At 43.8% G+C, this 18,747-nt stretch overlaps 1 protein-coding gene and 1 pseudogene across 2 annotated transcripts in view; one reads left to right on the forward strand and one right to left on the reverse strand.

Annotated features, from left to right (window-relative positions):
* ALDH1B1 (aldehyde dehydrogenase 1 family member B1) overlaps positions 1 to 18,747 on the forward strand; it is a 241,008-nt gene that overhangs the window by 81,618 nt on the left and 140,643 nt on the right. For both annotated transcript variants that reach the window (XM_086683547.1, XM_086683546.1), the window contains exon 2: positions 13,591 to 13,853. The gene's annotated coding sequence lies outside the window, so the exon portion shown is untranslated. The remainder of the gene's footprint in view (positions 1 to 13,590; positions 13,854 to 18,747) is intronic.
* Positions 5,774 to 11,611, reverse strand: LOC112872002 (large ribosomal subunit protein uL11-like; annotated as a pseudogene).

Consider the following 18,747-nt stretch of genomic DNA (forward strand, 5'->3'; position numbering starts at 1 on the left):
TGACTAAAAATGTCAACCCAGTCAAAGCCATCTGAAAATTTGCCAGTGCAAGGCCCAACCCCAAAGAGACCTAGAATATGATCTCTGTGTATAAAGAAAAAACCTACCACAGGCATTATTAAAATATGAGAACTAATGAAACAATTTTGATACTGGCCAAAAATTATGAGACTAAAATATTTTCAAATACCCCTGAGAAAGACCATAATTTTCTCATGTATTAATTATAAATTAAGCACTGTCTATCAGTCTGTTTCAATTCTTAATGAGTATTTTTATCTGAGTTTCTTTTTATTAAATCTCTCTTGGGAGAGGAATGGTGGATTTACAGATATTTTACTACGGCCCATTTATTACGGGCCATTTGCTATGGTCATAAATTTTGTGGTTGAATGATGAGTGAGGAAGGAGTGAAGCAAGAAGTGGCTGGAGCCTGAGAAACAGGGTGATATTAAAGGTGGGCTTGCACAGAAAACAAATAGCTCTTCTATTTTGATACAGCTCAGAATGAGCTGTGAAAATACCACATTAAAAGGTCCTTTGAATGAAAAGAGCGGCACCAAAACGGACTGCTTCACCCATACACTTATCACAACATTCACTTCAGTTCACAGGATTTGTAGCACTCACAGGCATAATTCTGCCTGTGTTGGCTTCTTCTGAAGACCCTAAAAGCCATGGATTAGAATCCTGAGTTGTGAGGCCAACATGCTGAACCAAGATCCTGAGCTAGTGAGTGAACCTAGCAGTCTGCCTGGCATCCAGTTCTCACTGAGGTTGGGGGTTCTCAATTCATCACTTAGGGAATGACTCTGCCTAAGTGATTAAAACTGTTTTTATGTTTTGTTTGTTGTGGGTGTATGTGTGTGCACTCTTGGTGCAATAAATAGAGATTAACAAAACTTTAAGGAAATCTTCAAAAGACAGTTAAATAGTAGTGGTGGGAGTGAGCAGAGGAAATACTAGTGTCCTGTTGGGAATGTGATTCCAGAAGTCACAATCCTACCTGTTTGAGTTCATTATTTTGGTGGTTCAGCAATGTTTGGGAAAGTATGGCAAAAATAGCTGATTTCCCTTTCTTCTTCCCTGAGTTTTTTCTGAGCACATGGCTGCCCAGAAGAAAGACTTTATTTCCCAGACTTCCTTGCAACTAGTTATGGCTCTGTAATAAAGTTCTTCCTAATGGGGTATAAGCGATGTGTGCAACTTGGAGGTTGTACCCTAAAAGGGAAGGGGCATGTTCTCCCCTGCCCCTTCCACCTGGGCTAGGTTATGGACATGTGGTTAGGCATCTTGGGCCAGGTGTACAAGGGAGCCCACGATGGCAGAGCAATAAGAAAGAAGACTGTGCCTCTGATAATGTGACAGCCAGAGCTGCCATACCAGCCCCGACTTTTTGTTTCTTAAGTTCATTTATTTTGAGAGAGAGAGAGAGAGAGAGAGGGAGAGAGAGAGAGAGAATGTGAGCCAGGGTGGGGGGATGGAGGTGCAGAGAGAGGGAGAGACAGAATCCCAAGTAGGCGCCGCACCATCAGCACAGTGCCTGATATGGGGCTTGAACTCAGAAACTGTGAGATCACCACCTCATGAGATCGTGACCTGAACTGAGATCATGAGTCGGACACTTAACCAACTGAGCCACTCAGGCATCCCCAGCCTGGACTTTTATACACAAGAGAAATAAACTTTTCTTTTGTTTAAGCCATTGTTAGTTAGTCTGAACTTCTAACGCATGGATGTGGATCTATGTCTTAACTAATACTGTAGGTAAGTCAAGGATTCATTGTAACTCTTTCCATGCTCAGCTCCATCACCAGGCTGTGAGTTCCTTCTGATGATCTCTCCCTGTGTTTCCCTCCAGTCCCTCACGGTAACCCCAGCACTACCCTGGGCCCTGACACAGAATTGGTGCTTGTGAATATTTATTGTATGAGTGAATGAATGAATGAATGTGCTGTGATGTAAACCAGCCTGTGGTGGGAGCTGTGATACATGGATCAGAAGAGCTATGGAGGGAGAGCTGCCTCCCAGTTCGGATTTATGTCTTAGGAATTTGTTGTGTTCACAGAAAACCTAAGTAACCACATAGTGATTGGTTTTCTTCATGTGGTGAAGGTCTGGGGGTAGGTGGTTTCTGAACTGGGTTTGGGGGTTCAGTGGTGTCAGACCTAAGTTTCTACCATTACTTAGCCTCTTTCTCTTGGTCACAAGATGGTAGCCAAACTCGAACTATCATGTCCATGTTTCAGGGAAGCAGGAAGGTCAAAATGGTGAAAGGGAAAGCCAGCCAAGCTTGTGCCCTCCTAAAGGGCTCAGGCTGCTCCCAATAATTGCAGGGCCCCAGGACAAGAGTACAAAAGGAGACCCAGCTGCCATGTGTTTATCTATTTAAAAGCTGTAATTCAAGCCAACGTACTATTAAATAACATATATTCGTCTTCCTGCCTTGACAAATACACATTCAAAATGACAAAAATCAAGAATATATGTCAAGCTATAATTTTTATATGGCTGAAACTCAACAAATCACCAACGACAATTGCATTTAATTATGACTGAACATATCTGGGTATACTGCTGATGAGCTGAAAAAGTCTGAATGAATAATAAAATCAAGGTACACATAATTCATAAGTTATTATATATTTATTTCATAAAATTTATTTTTCTTTCATCTCAACAAAATTCAATAATTATATTATCAAGATTTTCACAAATTTGGATTCTATTGACAATAAAGGTCTGAAGCAGAGTTTGGCAAACTGCAGGCCCACTGCCTGTTTTTGTAAATAAAGTTTTATTGGCACACAGCTATGCACATTCTTTTACATATTGTCCATGGCTGTTTTCATGTTAGAGCACCAGGGCTGAGTAGTTGTGACAGAAACTGAATGGCCCACAAGCCTAAAATATTTACTCTCTGTCTCTTTAAGTAAAAGTTTGCCAACACTGATCTAAGGGATTAAAACATGAAATGTAATTATAGTGAAAGTATACAGGATTTGAGCATATTTCCATCTATAAGTGTAAGTTAAAAATTAGCATAAGTTAAAGTGAACGTGAAAACCAAAGAATTAAAGCCATTTTTCATATACATTTTCTAGAAAAGTTATTTGTCTTCTAAAGAAGCCATAATTATCTAACAAATTGAAAGATAAAGTACAAATTATAACTCATGAAAAGTAACACCATTTAAATACATTTATTTTGGAAAATTTAATTAAATCTTATTAAATGTTTCTCTGAAAATAAAACTTGGCATGCTATCATTCAACATCCACATGATTGCCAAGGCACATGCTTTGTGCACATTCTGTCTAGACCTGCATGTATGCAGATTTGAGAGTAATGTGAAGTGTTGAGGATGGCAACATGTTCTTCAGCTACCATGTTCTTCAGCTACCTGCTAATAGTGAGTAATTCCAGGAAGGGGACTGGAGCTGGGAGAGAAGCAAGAAAATGGATGCTTGGCTCAACAGGGAAATGATATTTTGTTGTGTAAGAATCTAACATTCATTCTATGTGCTGGGAAGGAATTAACAAGGTAACTTGCTTTTTATATCACCTGAGCTCTCCTGCCATTCAGTCCTTCCTGATTACTGATGCAAGGACTCACTCATGTTACCTCAGGCTTCCAGGCCTGTGCTCCCCTAGTCCTTACCATGACTCTGGAGGTAGGACATGCTCCTCTGCTCTAAGCAGTAAGGAAACCGGGGCTCAGATGGATGAAATGGTTTGCTGGAACTCATTCAGATGTTAAGTGGGAGAGGCCCTTTATATGTTCAAGATGGGTGAGAGATGGATTTAGCAAAGAGCCGGTGTGGAGCAGGGGACAGAATTGCACTGGGTATGGGGAGACCTGTGTTTAGCCATGGCTCCATACAAACTTGTTGTAAGACTTCAGGCAAGTCACCACACCTCTCTGGGCCTCAGTTTCCACATAGTTACATGAAAGAATTGTAGGAGAGTATTTTCAGTCCTGATGTTCCATGACTCCAGGCAAGTGTGTGTGTGTGTGTATATACACACACACACGTATGTACATATATATGTGTGTATATATATATGTACACACACACACACACACACACACACACACACACACACACAGTAAAACCCTGGACTGTGAGTAACTTGTTCTGTGAGTGTTCCGCAAGATGAGCAAACATTTCTAATAAATTTTAACTTGATAAACGAGCGATGTCTTGCAATACAAGTAATAGGTGACACTGAATGTCACATGATCACAACTGAGCCAATGGTTCTTGAAATTTGCTTTGATATATGAGTGCTTTGGATTACAAGCCTGTTTCAGGAACAAATTATGCTGGCAAATCAGAGTTTAAGCTCAGTGGTTTACTAAGACTTCAGGAACAATCAAGAAGGCAGGAGGCACCACTCTCCCCCCACCCCTTGCCCCTACTTCCTGCCTTTATGTCTACATTTTGCCTGGGGCCAAACAAGCTGGAGGGAGGCCCAACTTTGTCAGCAATGCTGAGGGGAGAAGAGAGTCAAGTAGTTAGCTAGGATGTGAAATTAGAGCATGAGAGAGTACAGGGGAAGGGAAGACCCCCGGGGGGAAGTGTCTTCCCACTTCCAACATCCCTGAGATGCAACCTGGGATTGTTCTAGCTGTGAAATTTTGATGGCAAGGTTGGTTTTCACTGGCAGTCATATGTACCCAGGAAACAACCTGATTTCCTTCTAATACCTACTCCCAGTGGGCTGGTGGGTTCCTCACAGCAGTAGGCAGACAAAAGGCCTGAACTTAATGTCAGGAGTTCCAAATCTACCAACCTGCGTAGTCACTGCCTCTCTGGGCTGCTGGGAAAATCGAACGTCCATTGTATTTTACTCAAGTGGCAAAGAAGACTCCCAATGGCTACTGTAGCTTCCATGTACCCAGACCTGAGTCTTGTGCTTTAGTCCCTTGCTACCCCTACTGTGGTCTGTGGCCTGGTAGCCTCGGCATCCCCTGGGAGCTCATTATAAGTGTAGAGTCTGCTGATTCATGTGCACACTCAAGTGTGAGAAGTTCCACTGCAGAGCCCATAGCTCCTCCCCACAGGGCTGAGGACCCACCTAGAGTCTGACTATTTCTGGATTTCCCTCTGGCATTTGCCATTTGGAGATTTCCTGCCCAAATGGACCAAGCCTACTTCCAGAACCTGTATTGGCCTCTTCTGCAAGGCTGTTGCACCTCTGGCCAAAAGGGGTGATCAAAGAGTGACTGTAAGAGTTACCAAGGAGCTATTGGGGTGAAGTAGACCTTGGGCATGGGGGCTTGAAAGTCTATACTTGAGTGCACAAGACCCTCACGGTGCAGGATGGAGTCAGGGCAGGAGAGGTGGAAGGAAAGGGAGCAGGTGCTGTGGGCTACAAGACTCCCCTTTTACTTGTCCTGGGTCCTTCAGTTGTCAGAGATAGGCCTGTGTGACTTTTATGAAATAATGTTTCTAATTATAGGTTAGGTAGATATCTATGGCAGTCTATGATTCCATCCCCCCCTTTTTTGTTGTTATTAAATGATCCTTTATTGAAATATTTTCCTTTGTAGATTTTTAAAAAACATCTATTTATTTAGTTAGTTAGTTATTATGAATGGGGGAAGGGCAGAGAGAGAGGGTGAGAGAGAATCCCAAGGAGGTTCCATGCCCAACACAGAGCCCAACACGGGGTTCTATCCCATCACCATGAGATCATGACCTGAGCCAAACCAAGAGTTTGGACACTCAACCAACTGAGCCATTCAGGCATCCTTTCTCTGTAATTTTTAACTAGTTGGGAATTCCATTGCACCACTGTTGATGTCATCATCTGTGATGTCATAAGGGTGGTGGCCATCAAAACTGTAGATTGGGCAGACCCAAGGATTTCTTTAATGGTTCCAGAGAGTTCTCTGGCTAAAGATAGGTGCTGCATCTGTCGGGCAATGTTGACAATCTCATCAAAAGTGATATTTCTGGAGCTCCTGGGTGACTCAGTCAGTTAAGCATCTGACTTTTGATTTGGGCTCAGGTCATGATCTCACAGTTTGGAATTGAGCCTTGTGTGGGGCTCTGTGCTGACAACATGGTGCCTGCTTGGAGTTCTGTCTTCCTCTCTCTCTGCCCCTCCCCAACTCATGCACACACACACTCTCTCTCTCTTTCAAAATAAATAAATACATAAATAAATAAATGAATAAATAAATAAATAAAACATTTTTTTAAAAAGTGATATTTCCACTGTTATTAATGTTTTTCTGCTTCTTTCTGTCTCCTGGCAGTTCCTTGAGGGCTTTGATAATCAGGGCAGATGCAGAAAATACCACTTCAATTGGGCCTGTCTGTTCTGAACTGTCAGTTTCACTGTAATCCTCAGACCCTTATAATCACTGGTTGCCTCGGCAATGTCATCACCAACTGTTTTTGGAGACAGACCCAGGGGGCCAATCTTCAGGGGCAAGGCAGACATGGCACCAACTTCCCCACCAGTGCACCTCGGGTACATGACTTTGATCTCCTTGGTGTTAAACTTAGGCAGAATGGTGGAGGCAACTGGTGTCAGATGAACCCAGATTTGGTATGACTGAAGACAGTTGCACCTTTGCCTCCTCCAAGCCAAAAGCCAAAAGTATGATTCCACTCTTAAGGTGGGCGTAGGTAAAAGGTTTCTTAGAGGAAAGTAGAATTGGAGCTGGGCTTTGACGGATGAGTAGGAGTTCAGCAGGTAGAGACTGAGGGGGATAGGACATATGAGCAAAGATGTAGAGGAAGATAAGTATGAGGCATTTGTGGGGAAAGTTGTACTTTATGCTGGAGTATCTTCAGTGTAGTGCCAGATCATTCAGGTGAGACTTTGGTGACAGGAAGTCCTCGAAGGTAATGAGAAGGGAAGCTGCAAGTAAGAGCAGTATTTTAGGAGGAACTTCAGATGGAAGTATGGGGAGTAAGTTGGAGAAGGGGAGAATATCGGCATGGAGACCTGTGTTTGACCTGATTTGAAGCAGAAACAGTGGAACTGGATGTAGAAGTGGATTCCAGGGATATCAGGCAGATGTCTGCCAGGACTTGGTGAGCAATTGGATGGAGGCACAGTGTGAGTGAGCAAGAGATGCCCTAAGTCTTTAAGCTGCCATGACTTAGGTGCCCTCACAAAGGTAGGAGATGTTGAGGCTGAGGTGCCCAGAATAGGGGTGGGGAGGCACCCAGGTGAGGAGCCCCAGAGTGGCCCAGTTGGGGGATATATTTGGAAGCCATCAGCAGGTAGATGACCAAAGGAGGGATGATAACATGAAAGGAGAGAGGGTGAGGAAGACCCTGAGAGAGCAAAGGAGAAGACCGTCCTTTAGTCTGCACAGACAGGTGCTCAGAGATGAGGGCCTGGGAGGTCATCAGCAAAACCTGACCTCTCTTGTATTAGGGCACTAAAGAGGCCTCTAGTGCCACAAAGACAACCCTCACCTCCCTGGGGAGGATACCAGACTGGTCACAGAGGGGCACTTGTGATCTCTTGAGGGGGCTTGAGAGAGGGTGACTTGGAGGCACAGGTGCAGTTAATAGCTTCCCCCTGCCCCAGAAACCATCAGGGCTCTTTTGGCTACAAGGCACTGAAAACCCACCCAAAGTGAATGTATTGGCTCCTGTAGCTGGATATAGGGCTCAAATAATGTTGTCAGGATGCGTATCTTCCCTCCTTCCCTCCTTCCTTCCTTCCTTCCTTCCTTCCTTCCTTCCTTCCTTCCTTCCTCTCTTTCTCTTTCTCTCTTTCTCTCTTTCTTTCTTTCTCTTCTCTCTCTCTCTCTCTCTCTCTCTTTCTCATTTCTTCCTCTTCAAGATTGACTCGTCTTCAAACAGGCTTTGCCCTTTGGTTCTCAAGATGACTTTTTGCAATGCTTGGGCCTATAACGTCTCACAAGCAAAGCAGAAAGGGACAAGAATCTTTGCTCAGCATCCCTAGCAGAAGTTATGATGTTCATTCTAATTGGACCACCTTAGGTTAACAGCACTCCAACCCAATCACTGTGGTCCAAGGAATGTGATGCCCATCACTGGCCAGAGGGTAGAGGTCTACCCAGACAACCTGGACTAAGAGTGGGGGCTCATGGGTTGTACATTATGAAGAAAGAATATTGTGGAAGCAAAAATAAATGTCCACTCCATCTTCCTTTCCCAAGAGAGTTCTCCTATAAGAAAGAAAGAAGGAAAATTTCCAGCAGCATAAGCAAGTTTGCAGGGCAAAATGATAGTTTCATAGTTATTTTTTTAAATAAGGAACAGACATGATATAATAGTTAAAAATATTTATATAAAAGAAGGCGAGAAACCACTCTGAGTGTGCAGGAAAACACCTGCATCTAGAACCACAGAACTGTATTTAGCTTTGAGCTTCCTGGTGGCAAAGCAAAAGAAACCCCAGTAACTCACAGAGAACTTGTTGGCTGAGAGAAATAGATGCACTGAGCACTAATGCTGCACCCAAATAAGGGACGTTACATAACGAAATCACAGCATACCTTGTTAATTTATTTAATATTTATTTATTTTTGAGAGAGAGCAAGCAGGGAAGGGGCAGAGAGAGAGAGGGAGACAGAGTATCCGAAGCAGGCTTTGTGCTGACAGCAGAGAGCCCAATGCAGGGCTCGAACTCACAAACCATGAGATCATGACCTGAGCTGAAGTCGGATGTTTAAATGACTGAGCCACCCAGGCGCACCCATACCTTGTTAATTTTTATGTAAGATGCTGAATGTTCTTCTGTGGCTCCCCTTATACATTTCCTCTTGCTAAGTGGACAGCATAGCATAGGCCAAAGATCAGGAGGGTTTTGCAGACCCCATACCTGCTTTCTGCTGATTTATTTAGATCCAGGAATTTAGGCTGAAAGAATCAGGTGAATGGCTGGGTCATCATCGGATTCTCAAAGCTGCTTGGACCATTGGGGGTTGCTCTCTCTCTATTGGAACATTAATGCAAAGGGAAAGGTCTCATTTGTAATTAATCAAGCAGTAGTGAGAGCAAGTACTTGCATTGATTCCTAACACATCAAACAAAATGGCGCCCAGCGATCGCAGCCTTGGAGAGGATTGCCAAATTGGATTAGCAAACCAAATGTCGGTTTTAATGCCTGAGAGATGGACGAGGCACTTATTAAACAGTCCACAAGCAGGGATGTTTCGAGTACTTAATCAACCCTTCATTTCCCTCCTCCAGGGAACAGGGAAGCCTCAGTGCCACCCATGGTGAAAAATTACCAATCCCTGCAGGATCTCTCCCTGCCGGATCTCTCCCTGCCATTTTCACTGCAGAATGTGCATGCATTATAGCAAGAGTCCAAGGAAGACAATGTAAGGATACTCAGCCAGGGCAGTGGAAACTGCATAGGTCCGAGGGCAGGGGACCTGCCTGCAATCCCTGCTCCCACCTCTCACTGTGAGGCCTCAGGTCTGTCATTCCCCACTCTGGGTCTCAGTGCTCCCTTCAAGGCCTTTCCACCCTGACAAGCCTAAGTTAGCTTTTTGAGGATGCTTACAGGAGGCAGTGGGCAAAGAGGCTTGTGTAGCCAGTGCTTTCCCTGGGGGAAGGACTTGCTCTGTGGGGGAGAGAGGTGGGGTGCCATTCAATTTTCTCTTTGAGGTTTTAATGCAACCTCTGCCTTCGGGTTGGAAAGCCCCCTTCCATTCTCTCAACCTTTTTTCTCATTTTAGAGTCTTAAATTTAGAGTCAGAGAGCACCAAAAAGGCATTGGGGACCCCTCTGTTGGAGTCTTGGAGGCATCCCTCTGTATTCTCTGGTAAGATCTCTTACAGGGTGGCTTTTGAGGTGGCATTCCTCTCCCTTGCCCCTCTTTCTGCATCCTTGATGTATTCCACTTTTCCCCTTAAGGAGAAACAAGGGTTAAAGGGAAGGGTCCTGTGTTAGACTTTGCATCAAGTCCCGTTACTGCTAGTTACACAGTGACTTTGACCTTAGTTGGCCCAGGCTCTTCCTTGTACAGTTTGTAAAACTGAGGTCCAGACATGGCAAGAGCTTTGCCCAAGATCCCAATATGAGTTTGCAGCAAAGCCAGGGCTGGTCTTCTTCAGTCACTCCTCCCCTTGGCTCACTTGCCTTAGCCCTGCCAGCCTAAGCCAGGGGTGGGGCTGCCACCAGGCCTGGTCAGCAGGGGACACAGTCTGGTCTGAAGTGGTGCCCACATTCCCAGGCTGAGGCCTCAGATCCCTTTTTGGTCACGTGGATGTTCTTTTTGCGGGATTCTGTATGTACCAGGAGAGCATCCTCTGTTTCTTCCCTTCCAGGAAAGAAACTTTCCTCCCTTGTTTCCTATAATCAAAGCAAACACCCACTCCCACCCCCCAGCATCAGGAGGCATTGTGGTGGGACCCACCAGTTTCCAGGTGGGTCTACTTTATTCAAGGAGGCCTAGCAAGCCTTCCCATGCCACTCCTTATTAAATTAAAACCCAAATGCAAACATTAAACAAAGTATGATAAAATCTTTGGAAAAAACCAAACCAAACAAATTCTATAAACTTCTAGTTAAAATGTTGCTCCCATCACTCTATTCCATCTAGTATCCATCTGTGCTGACTCTACTCCTGCTCTTATCATCACACTTCAGTAGAACGCTTCTTTCAAGCTGGCCAAAACACTGTTTTCAGGGTCCAGCATTTTACCCTTGATATTCCTGCTGACAGGGCCCTTCTCCTCACTCTCCATAGATGAGATGCCTGGCTTCTACCATCAAGCCTCTATGACTCTGCAAGAATGAGGGATAAAACAGCTGGAAAGGGGAGTGAGTAGTGCCCCCCTCAGGCTACAACTGCCCCTCCTTCCCCATCAAAATATCAAAGGGAGGGATGAGTTATTGCCTCAGCAGGGTTGGGTGGTCTTGCCCTTCCTGGTAGGAGCCGATTTCTTAATTGATTTATTTACTTCCCTGGCCCTTTCCTCATCTTTCTGATTAATAGTCTAGTTGGGGGTTCTGGGAAATTTATATCCAATTGTTACCATAGCAACCAGCTCTCTTGCACAGAACACCACAGAAAATGCATTTGGGGTCTTCTGAAGGCGCTGGGTTTGTAAGGATCTCAGAGTATACCAGGGCACAATGGGCAAGATGATGTTCAACTAATAGGAGTAAGAATTATGAGCAAGGATATGTAATGGTCTCACCACACTGTAAATATGGAAGGACAGTTTTAGTGTCTTTCCTCTCCTTTTCTTGTCTCTCTTTCCCTGAACACATCTCCCCCTCAATGTTTTCTCCTAGGTTCCCCCAAATTAGTTCCCCACAGTACAAGGGCAAGGAGTTCTGGAGAATCTCATTTACTTTTGGCAAAAGGAAGAATTTGTAGCAGGCAGAACCATCTGAAGATGCAATTGTGGCCGCCTTGGGATGTAATGATCTCTCTATCGCTGGAGGTGTGTGAAGGGGGCCTGTCAGAGGGCTCTAGAGAGAACTGCACAAAAGATGGAGTGAGGGGTGGTAGTGTGGAATCTCTGGGTCCCTCCTGGCCCTGGGATGGAGGAGTTCAACTGAACCTGCTTGTGAGCCCATCTCACCATCCCCCAACTAAATGGAATGTCAGAGTTGGGCATTTTAGCTCCCTGGGCACCTGGGATGTCCATTGTGTCCCCATAAACTCAATATCTAGCATCTTGCCTGGCCCATGTATGAATGAATGAATTCCTTAGGGTTTTATTAAGTGCAGTGGCCACAATCTATTGTTTGTATTCTTTTATTATGATAATAAAAAACCTACTTTTAAAAAAAGTTTATTTATTTATTTTTGAGAAAGAGAGAGAGAGAGAAGCATGAGCAGGGGAGGGGCAGAGAGACAGGGTGAGAGAGAGAATCCCAAGCAGGCTCCATGCTGTCAGTGCAGAACCTGATACAGGGCTCGATCCCACAAACTGTGAGATCATGACCTAAGCTGAAATCAAGAGTTGTATGCCTAACCAACTGAGCCACGCAGGCGTCCCAAATCTACTTTTTAAAACATGGCCAAATAACAACTTGAGCTAGAAGCAGAAAAAAAAAAAAAAAAGATGTTGCTTATAAAACCCGCTCCCACATGCTGGAATCATTCCCTGAATTACAGCTGAGGCATAAAAGTGTTTGTTCTCTATAACCATGTGGAGGCCATGTGGCATAGGGAAAGCTCTCCATGGACAAGTCCCTTATTCTCCCTGTGCCTCTGTGTTATCTTCTGTGAAATGGGAGTAATGGAAGTCATCAGGAATGAACAGCTGATGGGTAGAGCTTCCTACAGTGTTATGTCCAGAAGGATTCAGAAGTTGCTTCTGGGCTAAGTTGAAGAGTGTATGGTAATAGATTAGCAATGTCTGCCCTGGGCACCAGACGGGAGGAGGGGGCTTACGTATTGTGTATTTGTCATCCTGCTCTAGGTGGTCTTGAGGGGCCCTGATGGCTCTAGATGCTAAGACTGAAGGTCACGCCAGCCATTCTAGGTCTCCTCAATCATTCCTCTTTGCTGATTTTGGCTAAGCTGTCACATGCTTGGGGCCTTTGCTGGGACAACTGGGCTGACTCATTACCTCACCCTCCAATAGCCTTGCCTGCCCTTGTCCACATGGTGGGGACAAGGGTCCCAAGAGAGCATGTGGCAGGGTACAAGGCCTCTTGAGGCTTACGCTCAGAAGTAACATAATATCACCTTTACTATAGTCTATTGGTCAGAATTAGTCACAGTCTCCAGAGGTGGGAAAATAGACCCCCCATCTTAGGAAGAGCTGCAAAATAACATATGCAAAACAGCATAGATACAGGAAGGGAAATAATCGGGGCCATTTTTGCAAACAATCTACCACAATTACCTTGTTTTAAACAAAAAGCAGAGCCTTGAGTTTATTACCTATGTGCCCCAGTGAGCAAGTGGGGATGAATTCTGTTCTTTTCCACTGTCTGGTTCAAGTCTATTTTTAGATGTAGTCTAATAAAATGAATTTCACACCTGGGTTACTCACCCACTAACAAACACTCTGTTCTTATCAATGCCTGGGACAAACACCTAGGCGGCCTAGATTTGTAGTTCCATTACCTCCGAGCACAATAATTGTTAATTACTTGCTTTATTTGGTTCTGTTGCGTTTGCCAATAGTCAATTACCTATGTTAGGTTTTCTTGTGATCAGTGGGGCTTATCCAATATTGCAGCTCAGTTCTGTTTTTGTCTCAGAGATGTCTTTTCCAAGAGAGTTAAAGAAAACCCTTGTTCACTAGTTTATTGAATATTAGCCTTTATCTGCTTATTTCAAAGTCTCCTTATTCACTGCTGAAAGCACCAAAGTGCTCAGGCTGAGCTCTTAGAATCGAACAAAAGACTAAAGATAAGCCCCCCTTTGCCCCATCTGGCTAAAGCCCAGCACGTGGAATAGAAGAAAGAACAAATTGTGGGGTCCTAGGGGCATTCGTTTAGTTCATGCCTGAATCTTGGAAACTGCCTTATCCCCTTGAATCCACCCTCCGCATTGCGGCCAAGAGACCTATTGCAGAGATCTGATCACATTACTTGGGTTAGAGTGCATTGATGGACCCAGTTCTCCAGTTCTCTTTTTACCCATGATCTGTGTCATATGACTTTGCAGGTGCATGCCTTTGAATCTGGACCAGGCCATGTGACTTCCCTTTACCAACAGAATGAGGTGGAAGCGACCATGTGCCATTTCCAAGCTCAGGCTTCCTGACACCTTGCATGTCTCCTTTTGTACTCCGTGCTTCTGCCATTGCCATGATCAAGACACCACCCATGTTGGCCCGGTGGTCCCAAGAGGAAGAAAAGAGACTCGTGAAGAGCCAGATTGCCTCAGCAAAGGTCCACCAAAACCATCCCCCAGCTGAACTCAGATGGGTAAGTCATGAACACTATTATTTTATTTTTTATTACTTTTTAAAGATTTTATTTTTAGGGGTGCCTGGGCCGCTCAGTTAAGTGTCTGACTTCAGCTCAGGTCACGATCTCACAGTTCATGAGTTCAATCCCCATGTCAGGCTCTGTGTAGACAGCTCAGAGCCTGTAGCCTGCTTCGGATTCTGTGTGTGTGTGTGTGTGTGTGTGTGTGTGTGTGTGTGTGTGTGTGTGTCTCTCTCTGCGCCCCTCCCCCCAACTTGTGCGCTCTCTCTCTCAAAAATAAATAAACATTAAAAAAAATAAAAAAGTAAAGGTTTTATTTTTAGGTAAGCTCTACACCCAATGTGGGACTCGAACTTAATAATCAAGAGTTACTTGCTCCACTGACTGAGCCAGCCAAGCACCCCAACACTGTTGTTTTAAACCATTGAGATTTGGAGTGGTTAATTAATTATGTGGCAAAAGCTGATTCATCATGCTTGTGTGTAATCCTAGTGCTGGTCTCCTGTGCCTTGAGGCATAACATCCAGACAAAACCTTCCAGCATCTGGGCCCAGCTATTTTTCCTGTCTTGGTGCCTCCAGATTTCCCTTTTCACTTTACACTTCAGCAATGACCCCAAATGACTTGCAGTTCCTCAAATGCATCATCCTGGCTCACATTTCTATGCCTCTGCACTGGTTGTGCCCTCTGCCTAGAATGCCATTCTCTTCTCCTTTGTCCAGAAAACTCCTATTCATCTGTCTAAACCCAGCTCAGGCATTGTCTCTTTCAAGAAAATTCACTGTATTTTCCTCTCCCTTGTGGTAAATCATTCTCATTTCTGTGAAAGCTCTGGATTCATGTATAAATCTATTGTTACCATGTGACATGGTATTATGGCGTGCGTTCTTTTTATTTTGTTTTTTTCCCATCTTTGCTTGAGGACAAGGACAGCTTTAATTCATCAATGTATTCTTAGTGCCTGGTTCCAACAATGTTTGATGACTAAGTGGAATGTTGGGATCCTTTCTTGCTGGGGAAATTGTCCACAATGGGAAGATGGTCATTTCTTGCTCCCTTTCTTCCTCCTAAGCTCATGTAGTAGATTTGCTTACTTTGTATCCTTGCACTTACGGTCTGATTCCACTGTAGGGGACACTCAGAGCTTTGTGAAAAAATGAGTCCTGGGTCCTATGCGTGCCCCCGCTGGGCTATGAGCCCCTCCAAGCCTGAATCTGAGTTTCTTCACCTCTATGCCCCTGGGGCTGGCACCAAGCCTGTACATGAGCAGTCTCAGAAAATCCATAAAATTCAAAATATTTATACTTCTGGAACATCCATCAAGTGCCAGGCACTGTTCTAGGTGCTGCGAATAGGTGGTGACCAGATAGACATGGGTCCCTGTCCTCCCAAAGCATGCACTCCAGCTGGGGAGACAGGAAAGATAGTAAACAACTCCGTTAAGGAAAATGTCATTCCTGTTTCTTCCCACGGCTGGAGGAATTCTCTTTGCACTGGAAGTTATGTTTATGAGTGTCCAAATTAAAAATTAGCCATTTGTGAAGGGTGTTCAGGAAGGTAGGGGATCTCAAAGAGAGCAGTTAGTTGTTCTCCAGAAGAGTGAATGCTGAGACACAACTAGAAGTTAGTGACAGCAGACCCTACACCTGACACCAGCCAGGGGTACACTGTGGGTAGGCAGGAGCATTTTAAATGAGCCCTATTCCCAATAGCTCTAGGGCACATCCCAAATCGCAAGCACTGATTTGCAATTGAGCTATTTTTCAGTTGGACAACTTTATATATCGTGCTCCAGGGTGAGCAGTAACAGAAATGTATTTAATTAATGATATGGGGGAGGCCAACCAGTAAATAAATAATTACAAAGTGTGACAAGCACATTATGAAGGGACCTGAGATGAAATTGGGAGGAAGGCAGGGGCCTTGAGGCTGTTGTAAGTGCTTTGGATCTTATCGTGAGTGCATTGGAGACCAGGGGAGAGATGGGATCTGATCGGTGCTTAAAGAATATCACTTCCGCCGCCACTTTTATTTAATTGAATCAAATATTTCTGGAGAGCGTCCCAACAAACTGCCTTCTAGTTCTCGAAGCCATCAACTCCCCATGCTGAATTTCAATACCACCTCCTAGAACTTAGGGCCCTAATTTTCCAAGGAGACAAACACTCAATTTTTGGTTTAGATTTGCATGAGAAAGAGACCTTAATTACTCTGATCTCTAACACCTCTGAGGAGCTGATTTGAGCTTTTCAGATGCAAAGAGTGTTAATTGGCTAAGGGGCCCAGCTGAGCTTACCCGCCATATCCAAGTGGGTAGGGGGTGGGGATGGGGCTGGGAGATGGGGAAGGTGTTTAGAGAGGAGGGGGCACTTCCCGTGGTCAGTTTCCTGTAGGTCTGCAGAGGGCAAGAGAAGATCAATAGCAGTTTTGCTGACTTTACCCCTTCAAGTGTCCTCCCACGAGCCCTTCAAGATCCAGCTCATCTCCTCTTATTCTAAAGCTTCCCTCAGCCCCACTCCCATCCCAGGATCTCTCTAACTGCTTCCTGGAAAGCTAGTGCCTCCCTGGGATCCTGGTTTCTAATTACAGCACTTCCCACACTGCATTGGATGGTCTGTTAACTGGGCCGCCCTTCTACTTGGAGGACAAGGACCCATCTCATGCAGCTTGGCCTTCTTGCAGAGCTCAAAGTGAGCACCCAGGAAATGTGAAACAAAGGAGTAATAGAACAAGTAGTAATAATAATAATGTTAATAATATAATTACAGAAGTCATCACTTATATAGGGCTTCCTGTGATTCTATGCTGTTTGGTCTTAAAGTTAGAAAACATGTAATCCTCTTCTCCAATTCCTGCCAGAGCAGATGTCCTGTATGAATCATTACTGATAGTTATAGATTTATTTGTGGGATTATTTAATATTGACCACCATATGAGGATAAGAAATCTGTTTTAATCACTGTACTATCCACAGTGCCTAGCTCAGTCTCTGGTATATAAAGGCTTGATAAATATTTGTTGAATGAGTGAATGCTTGCATACCTTCAGTGATGGGGAGCTCACTATCTCCTGAGGAAGTCTTGCTCATTTTTAGCACCTTTTCCTGTTAGCTGTTCCTTCTGTTGATGCTACATTTGTTTCCATGGAGTGTTCATCTAGTCCTGACTACTGGTCTCTCCCAAAGACAACTTCCCCTCCTCCCCAGAGGCTGGAAGGCTATGACCTATAAATGTCTCTTCTTTAACTCCCTCTATATTTTCCTGGGTACAGCACATCCAGATCCTTCCTCATAATGACCTAGCATCCAGTCACTGCCTGATCCTGGTCACCCTCTGTGGAATAGTCCAGATTGTCTAGTTCCCTCTCACAGTAAAGGCCTGCTATATATGTGAAGATGGGACTCTCATTCCCCACGTTTTGGGAGTTACGTTTGTATTAATACAATTCTTTCAATGCACTTACCGCTACTCTAAATTAAGAGACTTGGCACATATCCGATGTGGAAGGTGGTTAGAACAAATGAAGTTTCTACAGAAACTGTTGATAGTGGGTATATGGGTGTTCACTGAAAAACATTTTGAAAAATTTGGTATGTTTGAAATGTTTCATAATAAACATGTTGGAAAGAGGAAAAAACCCCAATAGAGTAATTAAAATGGAATACTAAAAAATTTTTGTTAACTCCAGAGAAGACAAAAGAAGAAAGAGAAAAGGAAAACAGGATGAATAGAAAACAAATAACCAAATGACCATCCTAAAGGCAGCCATATCAAGAATAATATCAAATGTAAATGAACTAAACATTTCAGTTAAAGACAGAAACTTTTGGGCTGGTTAAAACAGCAAGAGCTAATTATCTTCTGTCTACAACTGTCTATTTTCTATAGACACTGCTGTATACACTATGCAGAAGCACTAATTATAAGAAAGCTAAAGTGGCTGGCTATATTAATATCAGATATCATACTTTAAGACAAGAAGTATTATCAGAGGCAAAGAAGTAAGCTCCATAGTGAAAACTGGGTCCATTCTTCAAGAGGACAAAACAGTTATAAATGTGAATGTGTACAAAAGCAGAGTTTCAAAATACATGAAGTGAAAACTGACAGCACTAAAGGAGGACACAGATAAATCTATAACCATATCTTTACTCTCTTGGTAGTTGGTAAAATTATTCTCACAAAAATAGTAAGGACATTAAAGAGCTCAACAACATTATCGTGCACTTTGACACTGAGTAACTACAGAATACTTAGGTTTTTCAAGTGCCCATGGAGTGTTCATCAGGATAGACTATATGCTGGGTAGAAAATAAAACAAATGTTAATGAAGTTTAAAAGTTGAAAACATGCAGAGTGTGTCCTTTGATGACAATTAATGATGAATATAAAGCTATAGATTTAAGTTCAATGAGTCCCAAGAACAAGAAACATGAAGGAAAGGATATCAAGGCATATGGTAATGTAATTGCTCGAAAGCATTGATAAAGAGAAACTTCAAAAAGCTGCAAGAAGCAAGCACACACACACACACACACACACACACACACACACTCACACACATATAGAGGAAGAAGGATGAAGATAATAGCAGATTTCTCATCAGAAACAGTGCAAGCAAGGGGCACCTGGGTGGCTCAGTTGGTTTAACGTCTGACTCTTGATTTCAGGTCAGGTCATGATCTCACAGTCAGGAGATTGAGCCCTGCATCAGGCTCTGCACTGAGTGTGGAGCCTGCTTGGGATTCTCTCATTCTCTCTCTGCCCCTGCCCTGTTTGCATTTGTGCATGTGCGCTCTCTCTCTCTCTCCCAAAATAAATAAATAAACAAAAAAAGAAACAATGCAAGCAAGAAGATTGTGAAGCCATACCTTTGATGTACTGAAAAATAA

The sequence above is a fragment of the Puma concolor genome, chromosome D4 (genome assembly GCF_028749965.1).
Source record: "Puma concolor isolate L17-30 chromosome D4, mPumCon1.1.hap2, whole genome shotgun sequence".
NCBI classification, from domain to species: Eukaryota; Metazoa; Chordata; class Mammalia; order Carnivora; family Felidae; genus Puma; species Puma concolor.